Source organism: Camelus bactrianus, chromosome 20, assembly GCF_048773025.1.
Source record: "Camelus bactrianus isolate YW-2024 breed Bactrian camel chromosome 20, ASM4877302v1, whole genome shotgun sequence".
Taxonomy (NCBI): Eukaryota; Metazoa; Chordata; class Mammalia; order Artiodactyla; family Camelidae; genus Camelus; species Camelus bactrianus.
This window is the reverse complement of record NC_133558.1, coordinates 17,111,440-17,122,328: the sequence shown is the minus strand read 5'-3', so window position 1 is coordinate 17,122,328 and position 10,889 is coordinate 17,111,440.

The window sequence follows — 10,889 nt, the reverse complement described above, 5'->3', positions numbered from 1 at the left end:
CAGTCTTATTTTATTTCCACAAAAATTGGATTATACTGCTCTGTAACTTGTTTCATTTAATATTATGAACACCTCTCCATGTCATTAAATTTTTTTCAATGACATCATTTTAAGGGTAGTATTACCATAATTTAACTAATGTCCTATTTTTGGACTTTTAAATTGTTTCTAGGTTTTCACTATTATAATCAGTGCTATGACAGCTAAGTGTTTGCACGCTCTCATAATTATTTCTTTAAGATAAAATTCTAAATGCAGGAGTTCTGGGGTGAATAATACATAGCATTTTAACTCTAAGTACTACTTTAGGTACATCCTACAAGTTTTGTTTAATTGTAATGATTTATTTTCTATAATGTGTCTTTTTTTAATTGTGGTATAGTCAGTTACAGTGTTATGTCAGTTTCTGGTGTACAGCACAATTCTTCAGTCATACATGAATATACATATATTCATTTTCATATTTTTCACTGTAAGCTACTACAAGATATTGAATATATTTCCCTGTGCTATACAATGTAAGCTTGTTTATCTGTTTTATATATACCAGTCAGTATCTGCAAATCTTAAACTCCCAGTTTATCTCTTCCCACCCTTTTCCCCTCTGGCAACCACAAGTCTGTATTCTGTGTCTGTGAGACTGTTTCTATTTTATATATAAATGAATTTGTCTTTTTTTTTTTTTTTTAGATTCCACATATGAGTGATATCATATGGTATTTTTCTTTCTCTTTCTGGCTTACTTCACTTAGAATGACAATCTCTAGGTCCATTCATGTTGCTGCAAATGGCATTATTTTGTTATTTTTATGGCTGAGTAGTATTCCATTGTATAAATATACCACAGCTTTATCCAGTCATCTGTTGATGGACATTTAGGTTGTTTCCATGTCTCGCCTATTGTAAATAGTGCTGCTGTGAACATTGAGGTGCATGTGTCTTTTTGAATTAAGGTTCCCTCTGGATATATGCCCAGAAGTGGGACTGTTGGATCATATGGTGAGTCTATTTTCAGTCTTTTGAGGAATCTCCACACTGTTTTCCATAATGGCTACACCAAACTACATTCCCACCAACAGTGTAGGAAGGTTCTCTTTTCCCCACACCTTCTCCAGCATTAATCATTCATGGACTTTTGAATGATGGCCATATTTACTGGTGTGAGGTGATACCTCACTGTAGTTTTGATTTGCATTTCTCTGATAATTGGTAATATTGAGCATTTTTTTTCATGTGCCTATTGGCCATTTGTATGTCTTTATTGGAGGATTGCTTGCTTAGGTATCCTGCCCATTTTTGGATTGGATTATTTGGGGCTTTTTATTATTAAGTTGTATGAGCTGTTTATATATTCTGGAAATGAAACCCTTGTCAGTCTCCTCTTTTGCAAATGTTTTCTCCTATTCCATAAGTTATCTTTTTGTTTTGCTTATGATTTCCTTTGCTGTGCAAAAGCTTATAAGTTTAATTAGGTCCCACTTGTTAATATTCGTTTTTATTTCTATTGCCTGGGCAGACTGCCGTAGGAGAACATTGCTGAGATTTATGTCAGAGAATGTTTTGCCTGTGTTTTCTTCTAGGAGGTTTATAGTGTCTTGTCTTATATTTAAATCGTTAAGCCATTTTGAGTTTATTCTTATGTATGGTATTAGGGAGTATTCTAACTTCATTAATTTACATGCAGCTGTCCAGTTATCCCTACACCATTTGCTGAAGAGACTGTCTTTACTCCATTGTATGTCCCTGCCTCCTTTGTCAAAGATTAATTGACCAAAAGTTTGTGGGTTTATTTCTGGACTCTCTATTCTGTTACATTGATCCATATGTCCAGTGTTGTACCAATGTCATGCTGTTTTGATTACTGTAGCTCTGTAGTATTAAGTCTAGGAGGGTTATTACTCCAGCTTTGTTCTTTTTCTTCAGTATTGCTTTGGTAATCCTGGGTCTTTTGTGATTCTATATAAATTTTAGGATTATTTGTTCTAGTTCTGTGAAAAAATGTCTTGGGTAATTTGGTAGTGACCACATGAAATCTGTAGATTGCTTTAGGTAGTATGGCCTTTTTAACGACATTAATTCTTCCAATCCAAGAACATGGGATATCTTGGAAAGAAATTTTAATAGCATCTAGTTCATTGTTTTCCAAATCTTGCCTGGTCATAGTCTAATTTGGGTTAGGGGTGCTCATTCAATATAAAGATTCCTGGTCCCTATCCAAGGCCTGATGGATTAAAATCCCTAGAGCAAGAGCCTGGAATCTGTATTTTCAGAACTACTCAGGAGATTCTAATCACCCAGAAAATTGGGGGAAACACTGATCTACTCATTGTTGAGAAAAATGAGACCCAGAAAGATGAGATACCCAAGGTCACCCAGGATTCCTGACTCACTCTCTCGTGTCCTTTTCTTTACACCTATGGAAAGTCGGGGACAGGGAAGATAACTGACATGTATCATTTGCCTCTAATTGCCCAGGGCCGGCACTGGGCACATGGAGGCACTTGGGCAGGTCAGGAGAGCAACCAAGAACTATGCAGTAGAGATGCTGCCTCCTGAAAAATCACTTACAGAATGAAAATGAACAAATGACTCCATTATTCAATTCCTTGTGTAGAAGACAGGGTCTTCTGGGGGTTGTCTGTTTTCTTCAAGTGTCTGTCTCATTCAAACTGGGATCCCCTTGAGCCTAAAGTCCTGTCTAGCCTGGGATGCCTCCTAGTGCATGCTGAAATGCCAGCCAAGGCTTATGTTCAGGAAAATGTGAATTTCCATTTAGAGAGAGGCAAGTGGCTTTAGAGCACAGGATTGAACATTTATGAGTGTGTGTTGGTCTATTTATGTCTAGAGCCAATACTAAGTACACAGCAGGGGCCCAAGTTGCCTGCATGGGACTGAAGGGACAGTTCTGAGGAAAGGAGGAATCTGGTACATAATAAAGGTATTTGCGTTGAGTATAAGAATGTTCTTCCTTGAACAAGCAATCATTTGAAAGCTTCGTTTGGAATTAGTAATAATTGTTCTTTTGGTAACCAAGATATTATTTAAGGTGCAAAAACAGCTAATAGTTAATTTGAGCATAACAACAACAACAAAAAACTGTCTTTTAAACTATGGCATATAATTTAAGCTGGTATTTTCCCAAGAGTGAATGCATTTGGGTGAGGCATGTCAGAGAAACAAGCCTCTTGTCCAAGAAAGGTTAACATTTTTCTAGGAACTTACCCAAACTTACACAGGAGAGTCAGTCTTAAAGTCCCTCAAATAAATAAAACAAACAAGGATTCATTTGTTTCTTATGGGGTACCTGCCTCTAAGCTGAACACACTGTACTTCATGAGATGATAAGCCGCTGCTGAAATGTTTGCCTTTTCAGGAAGCTCAAAGATACATCAGTATTTACCTGGAGAGATTTCATGTTGTTTTACTGACATCACTTAGACTGATATTTCCTTAATAGAAAGCAAAGCTGGATGCCAGATATTTCTGTGCTAGGCTCTAAAAGGAATGGCAGAGTGATCAATGAAAAAAATCTTCATTTAAAACGTAAATTTATTTTGTGTCTAAAATCCTAGTTCCTGGGGGCTTCTATCCAGATACAGACAGAAGGGACTAAAGATTAGGACTAAAATGAGGTCTCATTTTAGAAGGAAGTTTGTAGCTTCCTGCCTTGCTGGTTTTGGGAATTCATTAAATAATGCTCCCTTTTCTCCCCACAACTGAAAATAAGATGCAGAGTCAGGCAGGTGAAGATAAAAATATTAGCCTTATTACTGATAAAAACTAGAATGGAGGGTGTGGCTAAGATGTGGGCACAACAGGTTTCCTAATATTTTCTGATTTACAAATGAAAAGTACTAACCTGCTACAGGAAGAGCTGGACAGTCACAGGCTTCCCCTTCATGGGCAGAGTCTTCCCTGCTGGGCTTATCATGTGGTAAGGAAGAGTACAGAGAGCATCTTCACCGTGGGCAGTCAGGTCTGTAGTCAGTATGCCCAGCCCCTGTTAGGGACTGAATTGTGACTGCCCCCCACCAAAAAAAGTCATATGTTGAAGCTTTAACCTCTAATGTGACTGTATTCAGAGATACGACCTTCAGGGAGGTAATTATGGTTATGTGAGAGCGTACGGGTGGGGCCCTCATCCCATAGGATTGGTGTCCTTATAAGAAGAGGAAGAGAGACTAGCGTACTCTCTGTCCATGCGAGCAAAGAGGAAAGGCCATGTGAGGACCCTGAGAAAGTGGCCATCTACAAACCAGGAAGAGAGCCCTCACCAGAAACCATCCCTGATGGCACTTTGATCTTGAACTCCTAGCCTTCCAAAATGTGAGGAAATATATTTCTGTTGTTTAAGCCATCTGTCTGTGATATTTTGTTAGGGCAACCTTTCCTAAATTCACTGATTGGTAAAGTCACTATATTCACCAGCGGGCAGGTGAGAAGAGATACATGTGCATTTAGAGAGAAACTGGAATTACTTCTTTCACATTTCTCCTTCTTAGGTATAGAAATATATATTTCTGGAGTAGAAATAGCCTCCCCTCTGTGGACACATGATGAGGGGGGAACAAATATTCCTCCTTCACATGCCCAGCACAGCAGTCTCCCTGTAAATGTCCCTGATAGGTGGTTTGTCCAGCCTCTGATTGAAATACCAAGGGACAAACTCCCTCTGGAGGCAACAACTCATTGAACCTTTGGAGAGCTCTGACTCTGGGAAGACAGTCCTGAGTCAAGTAAGCCCCCTGCTACCTCCACACAGAACCCCAACTTGTATCCCCTGAGCCCCACAGATCAATGCTGGAGCCTCTCCTACATGACAGATTTCCAGATATTTAAGGATAGCTGTCTCTTAGCTCCTTACTTTTCTCTTTCTCTAGGTTAAATACACATGAATCTAATAACAGGGCCAAGTGGTCCTCACGCCACTCTGCTGCAAGCAGTCCTGAGGTAGCATCCTAAGAGACAAATACAGCAGCTGCAGATCCCTTAAGGCCCAGCTTCATACATAAGTTACGTGACATCACTGTTGCTATATTCTGTTTGTCAAACCTGGGGTACAAGGTATAAGACCAGCCCAGACTCTGCCTTTCAGAGGGAGACATTGTAAAAATTTGCAGCCACCTTTAATCTTCTACAATGATCTTTTCAACTTTGAGAAAAATGCCTGTTCTTTTAGAAGTGTATTCCTATTTTTGTCTTGTGGATTCTTTCTTTTTGAATATGTGCACATTTTTTACTTCCTCACTTTTTTTAAATTGAAGTATAGTTGATTTACAATGTTGTGTTACTTTCTGGTGTACAGCATAGTTATTCAGTTATATACATGTATATTTCTTTTCATGTTCTTTTTCATTATAGGCTATTACAAGGTATTGAATACAGTTCCCTGTGCTATACAGTAGGGCCTTGCTGGTTATCTATTTTATGTATAGTAGTTAGTATCTGCAAATCCCGAACTCCCAGTTTATCCCTCGACACTCGCCCCCTTTGCCCCCTGGTAACCACAAGTTTGTTTTCTGTGTCTGTGAGTCTGTTTCTGTTTTTGACATCCTTAGTTTAAGTCCCCTTCAGATTGCTTATTATCACTGATGGTGAGTTTCCTTGTTGCTTTATAATTTTTGCCCATGAGCTCATCCTGACGGGAGTCCCATGCCAGCCCACTAGTTTGTGAAGGCAGCCCTATATAGTGGATAAATCTCCAGCCTAATAAATATTTTTCTTATACACGTACATGGATAGGACAACCCCTTTCTGGCTTCTGGATTTTTGCTGTTAGGTGTTAGGCTAAGAGTGAGGGCTGCCCGCATTGGCTTGGTCCGTTATCTTAGTCTGAAGTTCTTGTGATAGTTTCTTCCCAAGTACAACAAAATCTGTTTTACAACCTCACCTCTGCCAGCCATTTGCAGCTGCTTCTCAGATTTAACATCACACTAGAACACTGTCACAATGAATTTAAAAAGTTAACAGCGATTTTTTCTCTAGGATGAGAAAACCAGTAACACTAACTATTCAGTTAAATAATGATGTAACCAGTGTCTGTGATATAAGAGACAAACATTTTTCCCAGTCTGCCATTTATTTTTTGACTTTTCCCCATGATCATATTTGACACATAGATTTTTTTTTAATGTTATTAAGAATTAGTTGTCAAATTTTTCGTCTTCTGGTTCAGTGAGAGAGGAAGGTTTTAATCATTCTAATTATTTTCATCAGTGTCTTAGCTATTGGATCACCTCCTGTTTACCAACTCGACATAATTTTGTGATTTTATTCTTCTTCAAAGTAGTTTCTATATTACATGATGTATGGCTGTTAGCATAACTGATGCCATCTTGGGCCCGTACAGTTCCTCCTGTCCTTCCACTGACCCTACCCAGGACTGTACTGTGGATAAATCACCTCTCTGTCTTCAAGGGCTTTGTAGTTAATAGATATTGTTTAATAATCATTGGGACCAAGTGGCCTCTATGCTCTGCTAGTCCCCTATGATGAAGACCTTTGCTGATGTACTCCCAGTGCCCACAAGACTAGTTACCCATTCATAAATCTTGACTTAGGAATGTATTTCCTGTTTCCAAGTGCATCTTCTATACCCTAGGTTAACTATAAAGTCGTCTCAATGATTCATCAAGAAAATCAGCAATAGCTTCAGGGACCTTAATTGGTCCATACTTATTGTAATCACATAGTAGCCCCTTTGGCTGACTTAGGGTTCATCTTGTTGAAAGAAACAGAACCACATTCAACCTAGATTAGATAAAAGGTTTATTGTTGGATGCATAAGACGATCACAGGTATGGAGCACAAGCAGGACCCGTGTGTCTCATGGACACTGGAAGGTCGTCAGGCCCTTTCTGCCTCTTTTCTGAGCTGCTTTGTTTGTATCTGCCCTTGGCAACCTCTCCTGTATTCTCTCTGTCTCTCTGTCTGTCTGTCTGTCTCTCATCTCTGAGCAGTTTCCTCTGTTCCGAGTGCATATGACCCTCCTGACCCCAAATGGTGATCACGGCATCCACGTCTCTGTGACCTTCTCTTTCAGGAAGTGGAAAACTTTGTAAAGGACAGATAGTAAGTATTTTAGACTTTCTGGACCCGCAGATCTCTGTCGCAGCCATGGGCTGTCATAGATAATATGTAAACTAGTGGGTGTTGCCAGATTGAGCTGATAAGCAATAGTTTACCAACCCCTGAACTAATTCTTTTTCACTTTTCCAAATTATTTGGAGAGAGAACCTGAAGATTCCCTGTGGGTCAGATGTTCACTCCTGATTTAGTCACTTAAGGAAGAAGGTTTAGAGTTGTCTTTCTGGGATTATGGGCCAGGAAGATAGCTCTTTTTAGCTAAGTAGCTCAACTTTGTTACCTATGAATTTGGGTAGTGAGAGTTTGCAAGCCTCACTTGCAGACTTCAGTATGATTATGGATGAGGAAATTTTCCTAAATGCTGGGACATCCTGGGTCCACATTAAACTCTATAAGAAAAATAAGCAGTGTCTATTCTAAAATGCCTGGATCCCCATGATAGTGGCCCAAACTCAAGCTTTCCCATGTTCACAGATGGTCAACGGGGCTACAGTACTCCAAGTACCTGCCACACTTCGGCATAAGCTCTGAGCCCCCTCCTGGTTGGAGATTCCCTCTGTACAGCATAAGGAATGAAGTTGCAGGAATAGAGGGGATTTTTTTGTTTGATTTTTTTTTTTGACTGAGTTGTTTTCGTGTGGTTATCTAAAAACATCTTCTGATGTTACCTAAAAACAAACCATTAAGTGTTCTACATAAATAAAATAGTTATGCCTTTGCGCCATCCCCTGTCATCCTCAGCCAGCGTTTGGGGTGGAATGAGCTGAGGCTCAGGAATGGAGTGTGAGCATCTCCTGTGCTCCTTTGTGGGTAATAAAAAAGGAGCACTTCTACATATTGACACATCCAACGGTTCTTTTTGTACATTGCTGCACTTTAAGAAAGACACAACAGAACCTGGGTAGAGAAGAGAAACCAGCAGGGTCTGGGAGGGAAGGTCCTCCCCCCCCGAGGATGGAGCAAAGTCCCACTAACTGTCATCTGCCTGGTGGATAAAACCTGCGGGTATCACAGAGGAGGGATGTGGGAACCACAGTGTCATCACCAAATCCAGATATCCAAAGAGAATCTTTGCAGGAAGTCTTTGAAAGCTGAAAGGATATGAATGGATTTTAGGGAAGATGAAAATTCTTTACCCAGGTGAGGAAGTTAGCAGGAGGTTTTGCTCAGAGGAGTTCCACTGGCCAAAATTTTGAGTGATTATGCTCTCTTCCCAATTTAGATTGACAGGTTAGTTATTCAGCACTTGTTCTCTAAACTCTATACAAGGCAGTGAGAAGATGCGAAATGTGGGGCAGGAGAAGGGGAGCTATGTTTGCTGAGTCCTACCACGTCTAGTTGTTTCCCCACATTGTCTCGTGAGTTCTCCCAGCAGTTCTGAGAAGTAGATATTATGATTCCTGTTTTCAGAGATGAGCAAACCAGGACTAAGAGCATTTAAGTAACTTTCCTCAAATTCCTGTCAGTGGGTAGCAGAGCTGGAGCTCAAATCCAGGTCTTTCTAAAGCCAAAGCTTATTCTTTTTCCACTAAAATAGAAGTTTTCAGCCCCATCAGACCCAAGTCCCCTTTTATGAAAAGTATTTTACAGCCCTTTTTACTATCCTGAAATAAAATTCATTGGAAATTTAGCCTTCCTCTATATAGTGCTTAATTTTTAAAAAGCCTTAATATCTTCAGCAAAACTTGTACACAAATGTTCATGGTAGCATTATTCGTAATAGCTAAAAAGTGGGAAAAATCCAAATGTCTATCAGTGAATGAATGGATAAATAAAATGCAGCATATTTACACGTGGAGTATATTTCAGCAATAAAAAATAGCTAACTACTAATACATGCTACAACATGGGTAAACTTTGAAAACATGTTAAAGAAGTTAGTCACAAAGGATAATATATTATGATTTCATTTTATGAAATATCCAGAACAGGCAAATCCAGAGACAGAAAGATTAGTGGTTGCTTAGGGATGGGGGATAGGGGACTGGGGATTTAGAGCAGGATTACTTTGGTGGGGGGTGAATATATTCTAAAATTTATTATGGTAATGGATGTCACAACTCTGTAAATATACAAAAAATATATATATAAAGCCATTGAATTGTACACATCACATGAGTTCGCCTAAGATGGCTTTAGAGTGGGTTTGACCGTGGTCCGGCTGAGACCTTCTAGGGCTGCTCCTCTCAGATAGTCTGTTCTTAATCGTAGTGCAGTAGTAGTCATCATGGCCATCATCATCATCAAAGTGGAAGTTACTATTTTTTGAGTATTTACTATGTACCGGTCACAATGCTCACTTTTTAAAATTCTGATTTAATTTTATGATAACTCTAATAGCAAGGTGATCATTACCCCTGATTTCCAGATGAGGAAATTCATCTGTGGATTAGGTCCAATAGCAGTTAGGTGGGATGGCTGGGGGGAGCCACCAATATTGCTTTCCTACTCATCTCTCCTCCCACTTGTAGGACAAGCGCAGTTCACATCACATCTCTGCCCCCAAACTCTTTATGTCCCTGCTCCCTACCACCCCCTCCTTTCCTTACACCCTCTGTATTCAGGACTCTGCACCCAAATCATCCCATCCCAAGACAGCTGCCTCATCAGCAAGAAGAGCCAACACAGTGGCTCCACTAGGCAAGGACTGGCCACTCTGCATCCACAGCTCCCAGAGCCCAGAACCAGGGCTGTGCTTAGAGCAGGTGGCAGAGCTGGACACGCTGAGTTGTCTCAGTGCCCAGCTTTACTCTGGACATTTTCCATATGTGAAAGAAAAGCCAAGCCACTGCTTCCCAGCCCCACAGACTAGCCAGCAATGGTCCCTGTGCCAACAAAGGGGCAGGAGCCATGGCACCTGGGGTGCTCCACCAACATGGCGCTGTCCTTCCTGCTTGCCTTCCTGTTCGCTTCATCACCAGGGACTGTGGGTCTGAAAAGTCAGGAGGAGACACTATATGCACTGCACTTTATTTTTTTTTAAGAGCTGGTATATATTTGTAACATTTTCTCCAGGTCTTCATAAAAAGCACTTTTTGAAACAATCTAGGCTGAACAGCTTTGGCACCAACCCACTCACCCCATCTGTCTGGACTTGATCACAAAGAGGAATGAGGCTGAGGCTTGGTGGGAGATGGAAAAGAAATCAAAGACTGGCTTCCTCTGATTGCCACTTGCGTGTGTTAAAGGGACCAGCCACTTCCTTGACTTTTCTTGGGGAAGGAGTTGTAATAATCAATGCCTCTTCTGTGCGTGTGATTGACATTAAGGCTACAGTCAGTGCTTTTACCAGATTGGCTGCTCTGGGTCCCTGTGGCTCCTGACTGTAATGAAATAACCCCTCTTCTGGAGTGGGGCCCTGCTCCCTCTGCCTCTTCCCTGTGCGATCTTGCTGCAGAGGGAATGCTGGAGGATCCTGGGCTCTGCTCACTTAGAAGTACAGTTAACGTCAGACAAGAAGGGGCTTTTTTTTTTTTTTTTTTCTGGCAACAGATAGGGTGCCCTATTCATATCAGTGTAGTGGGGCAAACTTGGGGACTTACACACCCATGCACTTTCCCATCACTCCCAATGCTTCATCCCCTGCCTCCCAGAGCTCCAGACTGGAAGTCAGGAGATGGGCTCTTCCCCTTGGTAGGATAGCTTAGTGCTTAAGACTGAGTGTTTTTAGCGATAAACTGGATCACAGACTGTGTGACCTTGAGTAAGTTACTCAACTTCTCTGTGCCTTAAATTCTTCATTTTCAAATGGGGATGATAATGCTATCTACTTCACAGGGTTGTTGGGAGGGTTGAGTCAGGGG